The sequence below is a fragment of the Castanea sativa genome, chromosome 1 (assembly GCF_040712315.1).
Source record: "Castanea sativa cultivar Marrone di Chiusa Pesio chromosome 1, ASM4071231v1".
In the NCBI taxonomy this organism is placed as follows: domain Eukaryota; kingdom Viridiplantae; phylum Streptophyta; class Magnoliopsida; order Fagales; family Fagaceae; genus Castanea; species Castanea sativa.
The window spans coordinates 62885517-62906615 of NC_134013.1; the positions used below are offsets into that span (position 1 = coordinate 62885517).

General features: G+C 41.1%; 1 long non-coding RNA gene across 1 annotated transcript in view; it reads left to right on the forward strand.

Moving 5' to 3' along the window:
• LOC142643926 (uncharacterized) overlaps positions 1-21099 on the forward strand; it is a 32529-nt gene that overhangs the window by 8233 nt on the left and 3197 nt on the right. The gene's annotated exons all lie outside the window — the stretch shown is intronic.

The window sequence follows — 21099 nt, forward strand, 5'->3', positions numbered from 1 at the left end:
TGGATTAGCTCTTTCTAGAGGAAGATGACTTGTCACACCTTGCCCGTTTCACCTAGTAGCTAGGTATGGATGCTTTTCAGGATAACTGTACCCACTAAAGCTCACAATAGATTACTATCACTGGAGGTCATTCTCACAGTGGAAAAAATGCTAAATTGACCAGGTGGATCAAAACTTTCTCAGAAAAATCCGACCCACAATCCGTCGTGCTTCTTTCACAGTCTCCTGGATTTGTATTTTGTGTTTTGCATGCACGCATTTTATGTAGTGAAACCTATTTTTTTGTTTAGCCATAAAAATCTCTAGGAGTACCAACTTTCCTTTAGCTCAACTGTTTCTAGGTCATCTTATTCCTAGTTGGATGAGTTGCTCCATTATGAGATAAATGGAAATTCTTGCCATCTAGTCAGTTTTTCTTTGCATTGTACCATATTATAAGCGTCCACGTGGGAACACTCTAATGAGTACTTGCACAAGTGTAAGAATATTTGTAGTACCCAAGATAAGTTTGCTAAATATCCTGTGCAATTAAAGGGTTTTGTGGTAGCTTTGCTGACAACTTTCCTATCATATTTAGTTGGGTAAATTTGAAAGCTCTGAAATTGGACTTGGTTGAGTTTTTTGATATGAAGAACAATTTGAATTGGTGTGTCATTAGAGAATATGGAAATGGTTTTGTGTGTGATTCTGTGTTGGTGCCATTTTTGAGTTATGCCAGTCAATCCTACAATCTATTGCAAGGTGATGAAAATAGCCTTGCTTGCCTTGTAGTTGCAAATTTTTTGGGGTGGTTTCCAATTCTTTAATCTTAATCAAGTACTTTTCGATTTATGCCTTATTGTCCCTGACTCCCCATTGAGTTGGTAGATAGTTTGGTTTTGATCAAGATGTTCCTACTAACTTAGATGAAGTTGATCATCTCTAAAGTTGTCAAAATCAGGATTCTACGTAGGATTATAGGAGGTAAGTGGGATTGTGGATTGTAGGATCGTAAGAGCCTACATTATTTGAGGGAAAAAAAAAATACATGGGTATGTCAAATAATCACATGAATTATACATTTATTCTTAAAAAAATGAAAAATTTACATCCTTTTGATGTAATTATCACTCATCACGTATCCATTTGTAAGTATCATTTAAAGATACCAAAAACCTCAAAACGCGGTGCTCTACTCTCCAGCTATATTCCCATTCCCACCTACCCCCACCATTCGTTCTCCCTTTCTCCTATGTTACTTTACTTTCTTTTATCTCCCTCTTCTACTAATCACTCTCTCCTTCGTTTCAACTCAGACTCTCTAATTATGAACTATGAATCATCAATGGATAGGAAGAATAAAGATCTACTTCAAAAAAAATTTACTTCTTGATATGTATTTATCTCACTTTTGCAAACATGTAGGGATCATTGTTGTGGTTTTATTTTGGTTAAATTTTATGAAATCTCTATCTCTATTTTTTTTTCTTCACAAGCATTAGAATAGCAAAACTAGGTCTATTGGGATGTTATTTTTCATTTGGATCCAATTAAGCATTCTGTTAAGTTAAAGAAGATTACAAGAAACTAGGAACATTTGAGATCGTCAAGATTTACGTTCTTACTGATCTTGAACGATCATAGCGATCCTATTAAATATTCTTGAAAAATCCAGATCGTTTTGAACATATGGGATCGTAAAATTGTATGATTCAGATTAGAATTTTGATAACCATGATCACCTCCCTTCTATGGGCCCATTCTTAAGCCCCTCTGCTTCTTCGTAATGATGCTCCAAGAGGTCAAATATTTGCAAAAGTAATATGGACTTATATTTGAAGAAGGTCGTGACTTATTCTGTTGAGTTTGTTCAAGATAAAGAGAAGAGTAAAACCCCTCCACCTAGTTTGTGTTCCCCCTTCCTCGAACAAATGATTGTTTCTTGTCTACTCAGAGCGTGGTGGCTTATGCTAATAGCTATAAATTTGGTTTTGCAGAGTGGCATAAGGCTGAGGGAGGTTGGGTGGTTTATGGTTAAACCCTTCCCTTGGAGTGGTGTGAATCCAATAAATAATTAGTAATGCTAGAGTGATTCTGTTAAGTTTTAGACTCCTTGACACAATAAGTTTAACCTAATATTAAGCCAAGTTGATTAACATGTTTGTTAATTAAAACTAGGTTAAACAAATATGTGTAAACAAATATAATGCGGAAAGTAAATAACACAAAGTTCTGATGATCTAGGAAAACCAAACCGGTAAAAAACTGGGGAGGATTTAACCTAGCTATCCTCAAGGCAAAACAGATCCACTATGAAAGAATTGAAGTTTGTACAATAGAACTTAGACCACTAACATCCTATTGCTACCTCGAGTAGAAAACTTACTACCATGACCACGTGACAGCTCCGAGTTCACGGACTACTTCTTTCTTTGATCCACTGCAACCACAAATTCTCCTACTTGTGACTTTAAGACTTCACTCAAAGATTTCAGATCTTCTTTAAGTTTTTTATGCAGCAACTGAAATGATCACCAAGTTCTTGACATGAATATTGATCTTGATAACTCAAAGTGTGTATGAAGATAAACACCTCTAGATCTCACAAGAGATTCAACACACAGCACATCAAAGACTCTAAAACGTTGCTAGGGTTTTTCTTTTTATATGTGAAGTAAAACAAAAAACCCTACACATCAAACGGGCTTGGGCTGGATTGGAAATTCTGCAGAAAATTAATTCTGCACGATTCTCGATTGATCGAATCTAATTTTCGATCAATCAAACCTTACAGAATTTGACCAATAATTTCTGCAATCACTTAATTTCAATTTTACAATTAAACATACTTTGAGCAAGCCTAAACCTAGACTCTATGATTTGATCATGATTTGCCAACACATTACATATGGAAGTTCTAATACATTAGTCCCTAAGGTCTTAAAACCTAACAATCTCCCCATTTGGCAATCCGTGACAAAACACATCACAAACATGAAATGCTCAAAGTTACAAACAGCCCATTTAAATTTAAAATGCCCTAAACACAATTCAACTTAACTACTATCTATCAATTGCCAGTGTAGACAGCAGCCATGATTGAATTAACCTGTATATTCCTGAAATACTCAACAAACCATAAACGCATGTGTGGAAATACAAGTAAACCAAAATAAATTCTTGATTTCACAAAACATAAAATAAAAGACATATACCATGAATAACCTCATAATATAAATCAATAACCAATGTACCATATGTGAAACAAGAAAAAATAAAAGAAACAAAGCATAAAGCATAGTGTCTCCTCCTAACATATACAACTCATAAAAAGAAAATACATTAACACCAAAAAAAATACATCATGAGCCAAAATAAAATAAAATACATCAAGAAGCTCCTAGATACAATATATATACTCCAAAACAAAAACTCCCCCTATCTCCATGCTCAATATGTACTCCCCCATGACAAATTGTTAAAGGGCAATCATGACTCATCATTAAAAGGAGGTGGTGGAGTAGATCTTCTAGCACCCACCAAATCAGCTCGTAAAGCCTGAAGCTCTGTGAGCACATCCAACAAAATATGTCCATGCACCGCCTGAACAGTCATGACAGTATCCAGCATACTCTGAATAAAGGAATCGCTCGATGAAGAAGGTGGAAGATCAACAGCGGCGGTAGGATCGACATACTCCTTAGTAGTAGGATTACCTGAAGAAGGAAGCCTAGATGCATCACCTGTGGAAGACTCAACTCTAGGGCGTTTAAAGCTAGCTTTCATCTGAGCCATTCTTTGCCTAAAGAAGGTGGCACCTTTGGGAGCTATAATATGAACAAGCTCAGATGCAGGAAATTCCTCTAAACCTAAGTCTAACAAAATCCTATGAATAAAAACCGGAAAGAAAAGACCATGAAATTTTGCACTACTCCTATGAACCTCAACTAAAGAGCTGATAAAAAAAGAAGGGAAACTGATAGGAGCATCAATGACGAGAGCGTACAAAAACGCACATCTCTTGAGAGGAATAGTGTGTAAATGAGAGATAGGCCAAATGGAATGACAAGAAATCCGGAAAAACAAATAATTGAGCTCAGTAAGCTCGTGGAAGATGATCTGAGGATCAGTACCCCATCTAATGGAAGTACCGGTGAGTAATGACATAATGTTATCAAGGGGAGGGGTCTCAGTGTAAAGGTACATAGGCTGCCATACCAAAGGTACACCAAGAGTAGAGGCCACTACCTGAGGTGTAATGACATACTCTTTACCCCTTATCCAACTCTTCACAAACTGAATGTTGGAATCATCGGAGTGGACAGAGAGGTTCGAATAGAACTCTCTAATCAAGGTAGCAGGAGGAGGATGCTCTACATCTAAGAGTGGTACACATCCCCTACGCTCAAAGTTCCTACAAATCTCCAGATCTAACTCATCTAGATTGACTTTACGCTCAACCCATATCGACCTGAAGATGTTAAGCTTCTCATAGGTTTCTTGGTTTTTCTCGGTTCTAAACCTATCACTCTTCAAACACAGGGGTAGAGGGGGTGGTGATTTTCTTGTTGGCTCTAGTTTTCCTAATCATGATGCTAAAGTATCAAGATAAAAGGAAAACAGAAAAATAAAGAAAGAAACACAAGGGCAAACTACATTAGAAAGGGTTAGAGCACAAAAATCTCATTAAATAACAATCTATATGATGCATGTAATGAATGCACATATGATGCATGCTCTAATGCATTGAAATTTGTTCAATTTTATTACATAAACCATCAATTGACTTGAATACAGAATTTTAGACCAAAAAACCCCAAATTCTGAAAAAAAAACCCTTTTTCAAAAATTAAACCAAATTGATCAATTAATCATTACACTAAGTAGATGACATCATATAATGACATAATCAATCAATAACACAAGTCAATTTCATCAATTTTAGCCCAATTGAACAAATTTTCCAATTTCTCAGAGTTCCATGCCCTAGAATTTCAAATTTTCCCCAAAACACAAAATTGATCAAATTAATGCATGAGAATCACATGTATATGATCTAGGAACAAAAACCCAATGATTAAAATTGAATAAAACAACACAAACATCAAAATCCCCAAAAATCTTATGTTCGAAAATCCTAAATAGAATGCATGAAAAATGTGATTTTTAATGGAAAAAAGAAGGGTATTTAGGTCTTACCTACACTTGAAGACAAAAACTCTTAGATTGGATCGGTTGAGGAGAAATAGTGAAAAGAGTGTTTGAAAAGTTTGAATAAAATGAAGAACACGTGAGAAAAGTTCCTTTTTAAAACACTCACTGACTGATTTTCGATCGGTCGAAAATTAGCTTCGATTGATCAAAAATTAAATTCGATCAATCGAGCATCAATCGAGCCAGATAGATTCAAACCCAAAATTTTGTCGCAAATTCGATCGATCGAAAAATAGTTTCGATTGATTGAAAATCTGGGAAATTCAAATTTTTGAAAAACAAAGAACAATTTTATGTAGAAACTCCTCAAAGCACAATATTTCATGAATGAAATGCATGAGTATGAGATTAAAAGTTTTTCAAAAACACATAAATTCAACCCAAATCTTTCAAAAACAAGTTTTCAACCAATTTGTCCCCAAAACTCAAACATTAAACACATTTTGCATTAAAATCAAGGAACATATAATCTTGGATGACCAAAACACATTCACACACAATATCATGTACTAATTTTAGCAAGGAATAACTTGTTTAGTGTGTACAACTAGCAAAAATATAAGATACATGAGAGGTGATAAGTAGATAGTAATCAATCACATTTTCTATAGAATTCATTACATAAGTTTGAAAGAGACTATCACCTAAAGAGTTACATCATATAACTCCCACATCTCCTAGAAAACAAGTTTGCAATCATTGAAGTTTCTTGTTTTGCCTCATAATGTACACACCAATTTTATTTCATTGTTAAATTGATATTTAAGCTAAAAATGTACACACCAATTTTATTTCATTGTGAATTTATTATAGCCCAATAATGTTCACACCAGTTTGAGTATTAATCCAAGGCTACACCTTATATTCTTTTTATGCATATGCACTAAGGTGTTCGTGATTGGCTAGTAAACAGTGGTGAGATGGTTATTTATACCTTTCTCATTAAGTTCTAATCATATCAATCAAAAGCATGTGACTTCAAAATCAAGATCAAGTGATCAAAAACTATAAACAATTCCCACACAACATGCACTACATAGCTAAAACTATCAAAGTGTAGTAAAATTAAGCTCATACAAGCTAAACGAGGTACACAAGCATGTTATGTAAAAATACAATGACCAAGCTTGATTACAAAATCCAAGATATATGGTGCAAAACACATTTTACCTTTTCCCTTCTTCATTTTTTGAAAACAAAAAGCAACCTGTCATGAAATGCATGAATGTAATGCAATGCAATCCCTAAAAGCAGAAAGGAATAACAAAACAGGAAAAGAAGAATGGTCACAATGAGTATTGAGATGAAGCATAAGGACCATGTCAGAAAGTCTCAACTAGATTGAGCTTTTTGCATCCAAAAACCTTTTAGATGCAACTCTAGCATTGGAGTTATTATTCATACGAGAATTTTGAGCAACTCCAAGATTGGTATAAAGGTTTAAAGTCTTTACCAATTCACCAATAAGTACCATAGGATCTTGTGCTTGAGGCACAGGTACTTTTGGCTTATTTGCTCACTTTGCAGCTTGCAACTTGAAACAATTGAGACGAATATGCCCAGTCTTTCCACAAAAATGACAAATTCACAAAGGTTTATCATGCAACTTATCCTTAGGGAGGTTAGGATTCTTAGGCTTAGACTCTTTAAGATCAATCCTAATCTTCCTAGGAGGTGGTGTAACTTCTACTGGTTTGACAGTCTCACTCATGGGAAGCTCAGAAGAAGAAAAAAAATTTGTGGAATGAGTTTCAGACTTCGAGGTGCTTTCTACAAAACCTAGACCAGTTTTATCTAAGGGAGACTTCTGAACACTCAACATGTGATCAAGTTTAGAACTAGCAAACCTATTAGTTTGTTTTCTAGCAACAGATAATTCTAGTTCCAAATTCTTAATCTTACAAGCAACATCATGTTCTCAGTCTTCACTTTATCAATCAAAGTAGCATCAAGCAATTTCAACAACAAATCTTTCTTATCAAGTTCAAGAGAAGCAATTTTCTTTAAACCTAAATCAACATTCATTGCATCCTTTGCAACAACCTTGCATAGCTTATTGAAAGCCTCTTGCAAATCAGCACATTCAAAGAGTTCCCCATCAGAAGGGATCTCTTCAACCACAACACTTTCATCAACTACAACGGTAGCTATGAAAGTAATGAAGTTTCCATTTTCATCACTATCAGACTTGTGATCAGAAACTTTATCATTACTAAGGGTTACAGTCATAACTTTACCCTTTGATCTCAAAATGTAGGACATTTTGATTTCACATAACCGTACCCTTGACAACCAAAACATTGTTGACCTAGAGAGTTACTAGAGGTTTGACCAATTTTCTCTTTTGATTTAACATTACTGTTATTAAGCTTAGTTGGTTCATTCCTCTTAAAGTTTCTAGGTTCAGTATTATTTTTACCTCTTGCCCTTCTGTTGTTATTCCTAAGAAAATTTCTAAAGTTCTTAGCAAGATAGGCAATCTCTATAAAAGAGAGTCCATCATCAAATTCATTCTCATCAACATCACCAACAGACTTAAGAGCCATTAATTTGGATTTGTTTGTCTTGGGTAGGTCTAACTCATAGGACTGGAGAGATCCTACAAGCTCATCAACAAGGATGGAGTTCATATCCTTGCTTTCAATGATGACAATCACTTTAGGTCTAAAGTCCTCAGTCAAGGATCTAAGAATCTTCTTAACAATCTTAGGTTGATCATAAATTTCACCCAAATTATAGGCAGAATTAATAATATCATTCAATTTAGCATTAAATTCATCAAATCATTCATCATCAGGCATTCTAATACTTTCAAATCTAGTAGTTAACTGCTGCAGTTTATTAATCTTAACTGCCTTTGTGCCTTCATGCACAGTTTAGAGAATATTCCAAGTAATATGAGCAACCTCATCATTAGAGATTCTCTTGAATTCTTCCATAGAAATAACATTAAAAATAGCATTCATGACTTTGCTATTAAAAGCGGTTGCTTCTTTTTGAGAAGTTAACCACTTGCTTAAGGGAGTAGTCAGTTTCTCCCATCCATATTCAACGGAATTCCAAACTCTCTCATCAATAGATTTCAGGAATACTTTCATCCTTACTTTCCAGTAGGCATAGTTGTTCCCATCAAAGTGAGGTGGGATCACAAGAGAGTGACCGTGTTCCATGACAGCAGGGGTCAAGGATCAACTCTTAGATCAAAAGATGTAAACACACTAGAGTTAACCCGCTCTGATAACACTTGTTAAGTTTTAGACCCCTTGACACAATAAGTTTAACCTAATATTAAGCCAAGTTGATTAACAAGTCTGTTAATTAAAACTAGGTTAAACAAATATGTGTAAATAAATATAATGCGGAAAGTAAATAACACAAAGATCTGATGATCTAGGAAAACCAAACCGGTAAAAAACTGGGGAGGATTTAACCTAGTTATCCTCAAGGTAAAACGGATCCACTATAAAAGAATTGAAATTTGTACAATAGAACTTAGACCATTAACGTCCTATTGCTACCTCGAGTAGAAAACTTACTACCACGACTACGTGACAACTCCACAAGTTCTCCTACTTGTGACTTTGAGACTTCACTCACAGATTTCAGATCTTCTTTAAGTTCTTTATGCAGCAACTGAAGCGATCACCAAATTCTTAACATGGATCTTGATCTTGATAACCCTAAGTGTGCATGAAGGTAAACACCTTTAGATCTCACAAGAGATTCAACTCACAGCACATCAAAGACTCTAAAACATAGCTAGCTTTTTTCTTTTTATATGTGAAGTAAAACATAAAACCCTACACGTCAAATGGGCTTGGACTGAATTGGAAATTCTGCAAAAAGAAAAAATTAATTCTGCACGATTCTCGATCGATCGAATCTAATTTTCAATCGATCAAGTCTTGCAGAATTTGTCCAATAATTTCTACAATCACTCGATTCCAATTTTACAATTAAACATACTTTAAACAAGCTTAAACCTAAACTCTATGTTTTGATCATGGTCTGCTAACACATTACATACTGAAGTTGTAATATATTAGTCCCTAAGGTCTTAGAATCTAATAGATTCACATCAAGAGAGGGAAAAGGGAGATGTATGCTTTTGTGTCCAAGCCAGAGACAGGAAAAAAGTTGACTAAGCCTCTTGCAAAAGCCAAAACTCACATAACCCCAAAGGTTAGGAGTTCTTCAGTAGTGCTAACTCGTTCTGCCATTGGTTTTAAACTTAGGCTCATCGTTAATATTACATTTTATTGATTAATAATAATTTTTCACCCAAGACTTTTTGTGAAAATGTTGTGGATCTAATATTTCTCACAAAAATAATTTTGGCCCCCAAACATAATCATTAACCCTATAAAGAAAAATGAAAGGCTAAATAAAAAAATAAAAATTAGCCTAAATAACAACCAAAAAACAGTAACAAGATTGGGCTAAGCAAGAACCAATAAACAAAATATTCAACAAAAAAATCATTAAAAAAAAAGGAAAAAAAAACCTTTAATAATTTAGATTCATAACTTATTTAATCCATTCAAAAAGTATTCTTAAATTTCATTTTTCATATATATATAATATCATCAGTTCATGCTCTCTTCTACTTTATTACTCTCATCTCACTATTCCTAGTTTACCTTATCTCTCATCAGTCCACTTTTGCTTTTTCATTTTGTAAGTAGAAAGAAATTATAAAACTATATACATTCACCTTTTATTATGATAGTAATATATTTGTGGGGAGTAAAAAGACCCTGATGGGTACATGGGCCGTTGGGCCATGCTAAGGAAGGCCGACCTGCTCTTGGGTTTAGGACTTGTTAGTACTATGGGTCGGCCCATATGCCGAGGACCCGAGAGTACAGCCGAGGGTGGATTTCTCCTCGGACGGACACTGGAGAACCAGGGACTTCATGGTAAAGGTTGGGGAATGACACGGCCAAGACCAATGGTTAAAAGGGGTGAACCCTTGAATGTCCTGGAAGTGCCGATGTTAGGGAAATACCAAAGGTAAAGGCTGCCACATCCGCATTAAAGACCCTGCACCTACCACACTGGCCGCATTAATGGGGAAGTGACACCTGAACAGTGAAGGGGAAACTTCTGGTTACTATTCAAAGGCACTTAGAAAAGAAATATCTAGGCTAAGGGGGAGTTAGGGCAACACGTGTACAAAGTATCAAAAAGAAGAGTATTTAAGGAGCAACCTAGAACAGAAAAAGGGGACGGACTTTTTTGTAATCAAAAAGAAAAAGAAGAAAAGGGCAAGAGATAATATAAGAACAACTCTTGGCTTACGTCCGAGGAGGTTGATTTACAATATTCCTTGTTGTTTTCAAGTGTTAGTAATCTTTGACTTGTCAATTATTCCTTAGTCACTTCTAACCTGGGTTCCAAGCCCACATTCTACAAATTCATATTGTTTAAGGCTCATTGGGCCTGAGCCCATAACTGTTCTTGGGGCCAGGTGCAACTGTGTGCTTACAATTGGCGCCGTCTGTGGGAAATCTAGTCTAGAAGAGGTAGGGATATTATGGCAGGCATAGGTGCTCACCATGCAGAGTCACAGGGATCACAGCCGGAAGATCATTTCGAACGTCTTGAACATCGAAGGGATCGTGAGGGGAGTGTCCATACTGAATACCCAGGTGCTAGCCATATTCGTGAGGGGAGTAGCACCACCCACGACGAGGGTTCTAAATCCATGCAGAAGGAAATCAACCGTTTAAAGAGAAAGCTACGCCGCGCCAAGCGTAGGTTTTCACCGTCCTCGTCTAATTCTTCCTCGGAGGAGGATAGGGGAGCTGGCTACAGCTCAATGTCGCGCTCTCCCACCAGTGCAACATCCTCCGGTGAGAAGGACGACCAGCCAACTCGCAGACGTAAGAAGCCTCATTCTAGGGGCTTAGGCAACGATGCTATGAGTAGGGCGTTACACCAGCTCTCCAAATCTCCATTTGCACGGAGGATTGAGAAAGGAAGGCTTCCCAGAAGGTTTACCCAGCCCTCTTTCACCATCTATAATGGCCGGACTGATCCGGTGGAGCATGTGAGTCACTTTAACCAGAGGATGGCGGTGCACTCTCACAACGAGACCCTGATGTGTAAAGTTCTCCCCTCTAGCCTGGGACCTGTTGCTATGAGGTGGTTCAACGGCCTTAAGTCGGGGTCTATAAGTTCGTTTGGGGAGCTCACTAGAGCATTCGCATCACGGTTCATTACGTGTAGTAGAGTACCTCGGCCATTGGACTCGCTGTTATCCATGACCATGAGGGAAGGGGAGACGTTGAAAGCATACTCCGATCGTTATTGGGAGATGTTTAATGAAATAGATGGCGACTTTGATGAGGTGGCGCTTAATACCTTTAAGGTAGGCCTCCCTACAGATCACGACGTCTTTGACTAAAAAGCCTGTTCGCAGTGTACGTCGCCTCATGGACCGTATTGACGAGTATAAGAGAGTGGAGGAAGACCAACAGCAAGGAAAGGGAAAGGAGAAGGTTATCCCGCAGGAGAGAAGGGATTTCAGGTCGGACAGATACCACAATAGTAGGTCGAGGAGAGATTACGTTGGACAGTCCGCCTCGACAGCACCTCAGGCCGTGAACACTGTATTTCAGGAACCAGTACATCAGCTGCTGGAGAAAGTTCGTAAGGAACCCTTTTTTAAATGGCCTGATAAGATGGCAGGAGACCCTGCGAAGAGGAATCGCAACCTCTTTTGCCAGTACCACCGGGATGTGGGCCACACTACAGAGAACTGTCGGACCCTGTGGAACCATCTGGAGCAGCTCGTTAGTGAGGGAAAATTAAAGCAGCACTTGTGTCAGCCCACTAGGCAGGTCAGTCAAGTTGGCTCGAACAACCAAAGGAACAATACATCTCGGCCAGCATTGGGAACAATTAATGTTATCTTCGCTGCCCCTGGTAGGACCGGCTCAGGTCCCACTAGGGTAATGGCGGTTTCCCATCCTTCGGCTGAGGATGTGGGTCGCAGGACGAAGAGATTGAAGGGCACTTTGCCCGTCTTAGATTTCTCCGAGGAGGATAAGGTGGGGACTATCCAGCCCCATGACGATGCTCTTGTGGTCACCCTCAGAATAGGGAACTATGATGTGAGGAGGGTGATGATAGATCAGGGCAGCGGTGCAGATATCATGTACCCTGATCTGTTTAAGGGGTTGAGGTTGAAGTTGGAAGACCTTACCCCTTATGATTCGCCGCTTATAAGCTTCGAAGGGAGAGCCGTTGTGCCGAAGGGACAGATCCGTCTGCCCGTTCAATCCGGCTCAGAAACGGTTGAGGTGGATTTCATTGTGGTTGACGCGTACTCACCATATACAGCCATCCTCGCCAGGCCTTGGCTGCACGCGCTTGGAGCCGTCTCCTCTACCTTACATGTTAAAGTTAAGTTCCCCTCGGGGGAATGTGTTAAGGAAATCCTCGGCAGCCAATCAGTAGCCAGGCAGTGCATATCGGCTGCAGTATTGCATCAGACAGAAGCCGAGACTTCAGCTTTAATCACCAAAGACTTATAGCAGTTAACGGCTCCTGATTCATCTGGAGTGGTGACAGGAGATGAGACACATTGTGAGGGGTTGGAGAAGTTTCCAGTAGCCGATGACCCGGAGAGATTCTTCCAAGTCGGAGTACTTTTGCCACCCCAAGAGAAGATGGAATTGTTAGGATTCTTGAAGGACAATGTTGATGTTTTCGCGTGGGATCCTTATGAAGCTCCAAGCGTGGATCCGGGCTTCATTTTTCATCACTTAAATGTCAACCCAGCTATTATTCCGAGAAGGCAGCCACCTCGGCACTCCTCCAGAGAACATTCCGAGGCTGTGAAGGAAGAGGTGCTTAAACTCAAGAGGGCTGGTGATATCAAAGAGGTTTTCTACCCCGAATGGTTGGCCCATACGGTTGTTGTCAAAAAGAAGAATGGAACGTGGAGGGTATGTGTGGACTTCACTGATCTAAACAAGGCCTGTCCTAAAGATTCGTTCCCAATGCCACGTATTGATCAACTGGTGGATGCCACTGTTGGACATCCTCAGATGAGTTTTTTGGACGCCTTCCAGGGTTACCACCAGATTCCCTTAGCATTAGAGGACCAGGAGAAAACTGCCTTCATTACACCGACGGGGAATTATCATTATAAGGTCATGCCATTCGGCTTAAAGAATGCTGGGACTACCTATCAAAGAATGATGACCAGAATGTTCGAACAGCAAATGGGGAAAACCATTGAGGTATATGTTGACGATATGGTGGTGAAAAGCAAAACAATACCCTCACACGTGAAAGATTTGGCCGACACTTTTCAGATATTGAGAAAGTACAAGTTGCGCCTCAACGCCTCAAAGTGCTCTTTCGGCGTGGGGTCTGGAAAATTTTTGGGATACATGATTACTCATAGAGGCATAGAGGTAAATCCGGTGCAGGTCAAGGCTATTCAGGACTTGCAGTCTCCTCGGAACCCAAAAGAAATCCAGAAGCTAACGGGAATGATTGCCGCCTTGAATAGATTCATATCTCGGTCAGCTGACCGGTGTCGTCCTTTCTTCCAACTGTTGAATAAGTGGAAAGGGTTTCAATGGACCGAGGACTGCGAGTCAGCTTTTCAACAACTCAAGCAATATCTTTCTCGGCCACCCATTTTGTCTCGTCCGGAGGCACATGAGATTTTGTTTGCTTATCTGGCAGTGGCCGTCCACGTGGTCAGCTTGGTCCTGATAAGAGATGATAACGGGGTGCAAAGACCGGTATATTATGTTAGTAAGTCTTTAGGTGAAGCCGAGGTGCGTTATCAACCCTTAGAGAAAGCACTCCTAGCCGTGGTTCATGCCACGCGAAAGCTTCCCCATTATTTTCAGTCTCACACAGTGGTTGTTCTGACCCAATTGCCCCTCAAGGCAGTGCTACGTAGTGCCGACTACTCGGGCAGGATAGCAAAGTGGGGGACCATCCTGGGGGCTTTTGGTGTTAAATACAAGCCCCGAACCTCGGTGAAGGGCCAGGTCCTCGCTGACTTGGTGGCGGAATTTGCCGAGCCATTGCTGGAAGAAACCCTGAAAGAGGCCCACATGGGTGAAAAATCAGTTGGGGTAATCACAGCTGCGGTGTCTCCGATTTGGGAAGTGTACGTGGATGGGGCTGCTAATCAGAGAGGGTCTAGTATTGGACTTGTTCTAATGTCCCCTGAAGGGATTGTCTTTGAAAAATCTTTAAGATTGGCCTTCTCGGCTACTAACAATGAGGCCGAGTATGAAGCAGTCTTGGTAGGCATGCAGATGGTACGTAAGATGGGTGGTAAGGAAGTCCACGTCTTCTCGGACTCTCAACTGGTGGTCGGCCAGGTCATGGGGACCATGGAGGCTAGAGACCCCAGAATGCAAGAATATTTGGCCCAGATCAAACGCCAGCAGACTGAGTTTGATTCCTTCGCCTTAACCCATATCTCTCGGAGCGGAAACACCCATGCAGACTCCTTAGCCACGCTGGCAACTACCTCGGCTCAAGGTTTACCTAGGGTTATCCTCGTTCAGGATTTACTAAAACCCTCTGTTGTCATTGCCGACGCACCTCGCATCCATTTAATAAGGCCTGGACCTAGTTGGATTGACCCGGTCGTATCTTTTCTTATGAATGATGTCCTCCCTGAGGACAAATCTGAGGCAAATAAGATACGCCGAAAGGCGCCGCGTTTCTGGCTGTCCGAGGACCAGAAACTGTACAAACGATCCTTTTCAGGACCGTACCTGTTGTGTGTACACCCTGACTCAACGGAAGGGCTTCTGGAAGAACTGCACGAAGGGATTTGTGGTAGCCACACCGGGGGAAGATCCTTAGCCCACAGAGCTCTAACTCAGGGTTACTAGTGGCCCAATATGCAAAGGGAGGCTCAAGACTATGCCAGGAAATGCGATCAGTGTCAGAGGTTCGCCCCTAATATTCATCAACCTGGAGGAGTTCTTAACCCCCTTTCCAGTCCTTGGCCCTTCGCACAGTGGGGACTAGACATAGTTGGGCCATTCCCAAGGGCAACAGATAACAAAAGATGGCTTCTCGTGGGAACAAACTATTTCACTAAATGGGTCGAGGCCGAGCCCTTAGCAAATATTAGAGATGTTGACTCCAAGAAGTTCGTCTGGAAAAACATCGTCACTAGATTCGGAATACCACACACACTCATCTCAGACAATGGTGTCCAGTTCGATAGTAAGGCTTTTAGGAAATATTGTGGTGACATGGGTATCATAAATAGATATTCCACACCAGTTTATCCTCAAGGAAATGGGCAAGCCGAGGCCGTTAACAAGGTCATTGTCAGTGGACTGAAGAAAAAGTTGGACGATGCGAAAGGCAGATGGGTGGAAGAGCTCCCTCATGTTCTGTGGACGTATCGGACCACACCGCGCAGGTCCACTGGAGAAACGCCATTCTCTATGACTTATGGGGCCGAGGCGGTGATACCTTTGGAATACGGTTTTCCTACCCTAAAGACAAGTTCTTTTAGTCCGGAGAACAACGATGGACTCCTGGAGAAAGGTCTCGATTTACTTGAGGAACGACGCGAGGCAGCTATGGTTCAAATGGCTTACTATCAACAGAAGCTGAAACGAGGATATGATGCCCACGTGAGGCTAAGGCCACTTGCACCTGGTGATCTTGTGCTAAGAAAAGTTGTTGGAACCTCTAAAAACCCAGCCTGGGGTAAGCTAGGACCCAACTGGGAAGGCCCCTATCGTATTGTTTCAGTAGCAGGCATAGGGTCGTATAGGCTAGCTGACCTAGACGAAAGAATTGTACCACGTCCATGGAATGTAAATAATCTTAGAAGGTATTATTATTAATGAAATGTGCTTTTGTCAATGGATATTCCAAAGTCATGAGTAGCTCTGTTATTTGAAGTTATCATTTTTAAGAATCAAACAGAAACTTGGTTAAGTGCAGTCCTCGGACCACAAACCTTGTGGAAATTGATGTCTTGTCATTTGTTAAACAGAACTTTAGCTATGCCGGGTCTTCGGACCTCCTGCTTTGGGAAAATTAACATTTGAAGTTATCATTTTTAAGAATCAAACAGAAACTTGGTTAAGTGCAGTCCTCGGACCACAAACCTTGTGGAAATTGATGTCTTGTCATTTGTTAAACAGAACCTTAGCTATGCCGGGTCTTCGGACCTCCTGCTTTGGGAAAATTAACATTTGAAGTTATCATTTTTAAGAATCAAACAGAAACTTGGTTAAGTGTAGTCCTCGGACCACAAACCTTGTGGAAATTGATGTCTTGTCATTTGTTAAACAGAACCTTAGCTATGCCGGGTCTTCGGACCTCTTGCTTTGGGAAAATTAACATTTGAAGTTATCATTTTTAAGAATCAAATAGAAACTTGGTTAAGTGCAGTCCTCGGACCACAAACCTTGTGGAAATTGATGTCTTATCATTTGTTAAACAGAACCTTAGCTATGCCGGGTCTTCGGACCTCCTGCTTTGGGAAAATTAACATTTGAAGTTATCATTTTTAAGGTTCAAACAGAAACTTGGTTAAGTGCAGTCCTCGGACCACAAACCTTGTGGAAATTGATGTCTTGTCATTTGTTAAACAGAACCTTAGCTATGCCGGGTCTTCGGACCTCCTGCTTTGGAAAAATTAACATTTGAAGTTACAATTTTTAAGAATCAAACGAAAAATTGGTTAAGTCTTATCTTCGGACCATGACTTTGATCAAAGTTAACTTCTTACTATGTCTGGGTGTTAATGCGTTGCTGTTTATTAACTTGGATCTTAAGTTTTATATCTTTAAGTGTTAAGCAAATTTGTGTAAGAAATGGTCCTCGGACCTTACATCCTACTAGAAAAAATGCTGTACATTACAAGAGTTTAATCGTTATACGAGATCTTCTCTTCCTTTTTTAATCAAAGGCATTGTTTAAATATCTCAACCATATCACCTTCTGTTAAATCTTTAATAATGTGCGTATGATTATGTGGAAGTTATGATTGTGCAATCCTTGGAGTTAGATTTGTTTACTCTGAGAAACTTTTGTTATGTATTAATGGGAAACTTTTGCGATAAATATAAAAAGAATAAAGTAAAAACAGATGCAACACGAGTAAAAATCAAATAAAGTTGTTCTTCATTAATCATTTGGGTATGCATTACATATAAAGGCTGAACATGGAGAAAGAGAAGCCCTAAGCTAAGTCCTAAGCTTTTGGAGGAGGATCTTGCTGAGAAGTGGTGGTTCCCTCGTCTCTTTCAACTCCAACTCAAAAGGAGACAGAACCTTTTTTTCTTTGTCTGCTACTTTCGTTGGAGGGACATTGGACTCCATGGCTTGGCTAAGTCCCTTCTCGGCATCTCCGCCTCCTTCCTTGTCTTTATTGGAACCCGAAGGTTCTGTAGGATCTGGAATTGGCTTCGGGACCATGGGAGGAAGAGCAGGAAGAGTTGTCTCAGGGGTAGGAGTAGCAGTAGGAGCCTCTTCAATCTCCTGTATTTCCAGGGGAAGCCAAACGTTCTCGGACTTCCTCAGATCCGAAGATAGAGGAACTCCTGCTACGTTTAAAGCTTCCCCCCAGACTTTTTGACAGTATTCCCGGCACAAAGCCGCGAACTCCTCTGTCAGCTGCTCCTCGGTGGTTGCTACCCCTTCCTCGAAACTCGCCTACTTGGCAACTTGTAGAGAGAGTTGGAATGAGCTGGCTTCTTCCTTCATCAGCGCCAGTTCCTTTTTCAGATCCGAGCACTCCCTTTGGGCTTGGGAGAGCTCTTCATCTCTTTCGCGAAGGAGCTTGCGCTGTCCTTCTATCTGGGTCTTCATGGTCTTCAAGTTTGACTCGACCCCATTTTTCTCTCTCCTCAGCTCAGCCACCTCCGAGGTAAGCTTTTCGTTCTCAGCAAGAGCAGTGCCCAAGGACTTCTCAGTCTCCAGCCTAATCTCCAGCTCAGTCCTGGCCTTCTTCCGAGTGTCTTCTATAAATTTCTAGGCTACAAAGACCTCCTGAATGGCCTGCAACAAAGTATGATGGAATCAGGAATAGTAAACAACTTATGAATATTATTAAAAGTGGAATCTTCCTAAAAAGGGGTAAAATTACCAGCGCTAAATTCCTTTTTAAAGAAAGGAACAGTTGTGGCTGGCTCATTTTTTCCAAGGTCTCCATGTCCTTGGGCAACAGAAGAGGGCGCTCCAACACTTCGGCCAAGTGGTGGGCATGGCCTTGTTGAACCGCCCTTATACTGGATTGGCAGGAGATGGGTGCGCCGTCCAGTCTTAGGTCGGGGGACCAGGTGGTCGGTGCTCGGCGCACTTCGGCCTCGTCCCTGATTTCCCCACTTTCAACTGAGCGGGCCCTACCCTTGCCTTTGTCCAGCTTCTGCTGCTGAACCGTTGGGGGTTGTTGTCGTGGTTTCTTGGGGTCCTTACTGATCGTCCCCTCAATATACCATTTTCTCTTCTTCTTGGGATCCTCAGCTGGAAGTTTTGGCTCAGCTGGAGGAGGGGGAGGTGGCAAAGATGGGGGAACTTGGGACGTCCCCGTCTTTTTCTCCGTAACCTTCGCAGCTCTATTGGTTAGGAGACCCTTCATCCTGCCCATATCTTCCTCGGATTCGTCCTCGGGTAGGGCAACTACCAACCCTGCGATTCCAGAGGCCTCGGTGGCTTCTTCCTCCTCGTCGGAAAGTACGACGAATTGATTCCCTCGAGGTCTCTCGGTGTCTTCAAAATGGAATTGATCTATCTCCTCGTCTAGTGTATGTGAAGAAGACACCTGCTTTTCTGGAATAATAGTTGCCTAAGCGTGCACGGCAAGGGGAATTGCCGCTATGGGTTGGTTGAACAAAACCGTGTGGGGGGGCGTCAGGGATCTCGCGGTCGTCCAAAAAGTGGGGCCGGGCTACGTTTATTCTCCTACGTCTTCGGTCACCCGCAATTATGACGTTCTCTATCTCCTGGAAGTCCGAGGATATGGAAGTGTACCCCAGAATGAGATGAGCAGCCCTGAGTTGTAAATCTTCGCTAACGAACACCTCGGATCGAAGTACTCGATTTAGGTCTGCGATGTTACAGTGACTCAAAGGAGGACGCATGTGTTGCTTATCTGCAAAAAAGACGTCAAAATAAACAAGCCTGATCAGATTCACACAGATATGTAATAAGTTTAAGTCATTATGAATACTCATTTTTGTGTGTGTTAGAGGGAGTTGTGTTGTGGGGAGATTAATCCTATGGCATCGCACCTAGGTCCCCCCACTCAACTGGACAGTGGAGGCCGTCGTACCAGTTCCCAGAAACGATCAAGTAGTCATCCTTCATGCCTTTGTTGGATTTGGGCAGACAGGAGATTAGCCTAACGACGCTGGAACGGGATTTAATATAGTAACCCACCTTGGAGAGTTTGTGGGACTCGTACAAAAAGACGACGTCGTGCCAGGTGAGGGTTAGACCCATTTGCTCGTTTAGAGCATCGACACTACCCAAAACTCTAAAAACGTTTGGGAGGCACTGATCGGGACACAACCGGTGGTTGCGAAGGTATTCACTAGTTACAGGTTTCATTGGGAGGGTCATCCCACCCTCTATGAAGGCTATCATTGGGATGATAACCTCTCCCTCTTTCCTAGAACCGGCCACAGCTTCTGCCGGGCAATACTTTAAACCCACATCGCCGGGAATGTGATACTTGGCTCTGAAGCCTTCCATTCCGGCGGCGGTATCAACTAGACACTTAAACCTACCCATTGGAAAGAAACGAAAGATTAAACTCTAAGAGGGAGAATGCTTATAGTGACAGCCGAGGATAAGGACCGAGGAGAAAAGGTTAAGAATAGAAAGAACAAAAACTTACAAAGTTGAAGATGTGCAAATTTCCACGGTTTTCTGCAGGTAAAGTATGATAGCTGATGTTTTGATGGGATTAACCCCTGGGGAATTAAATGAAGGCACAGGTTCTCGAAGCGTCATGGCGTGCGAAAAAGCGGCCTCGAAATTATATTTATCCCGCCCAAATTTTCGTGGAGTAATGAGGGCCGTTGGATGCCCATCTCGCCGTTGAACGTGGGGGACAAAGTGTAACTGGCAGTAATAAATGCGCGCGTTTTTTAAAATAAAACCGCCAAGTGGCATCTTCTGGGACGCGAAACGATTTCCCCACGTGCCATAACTCACAAAGTGTGTGGAGTAAGTTCTCGTCAGATCAAAACCCTATTTTTCTCCTCGGACGTTGAAAATTAGAGTTTTGAGGGGCTATTGTGGGGAGTAAAAAGACCCTGATGGGTACATGGGCCGTTGGGCCATGCTAAGGAAGGCCGACCTGCTCTTGGGTTTAGGACTTGTTAGTACTATGGGTCGGCCCATACGCCGAGGACCTGAGAGTACAGCCGAGGGTGGATTTCTCCTCGGACGAACACTGGAGAACCAGGGACTTCATGGTAAAGGTTGGGGAATGACACGGCCAAGACCAATGGTTAAAAGGGGTGAACCCTTGAATGTCCTGGAAGTGCCGATGTTAGGGAAATACCAAAGGTAAAGGCTGCCACATCCGCATTAAAGACCCTGCACCTACCACACTGGCCGCATTAATGGAAAAGTGACACCTGAACAGTGAAGGGGAAACTTCTGGTTACTATTCAAAGGCACTTAGAAAAGAAATATCTAGGCTAAGGGGGAGTTAGGGCAACACGTGTACAAAGTATCAAAAAGAAGAGTATTTAAGGAGTAACCTAGAACAGAAAAAGGGGACGGACTTTTTTGTAATCAAAAAGAAAAAGAAGAAAAGGGCAAGAGATAATATAAGAACAACTCTTGGCTTACGTCCGAGGAGGTTGATTTACAATATTCCTTGTTGTTTTCAAGTGTTAGTAATCTTTGACTTGTCAATTATTCCTTAGTCAC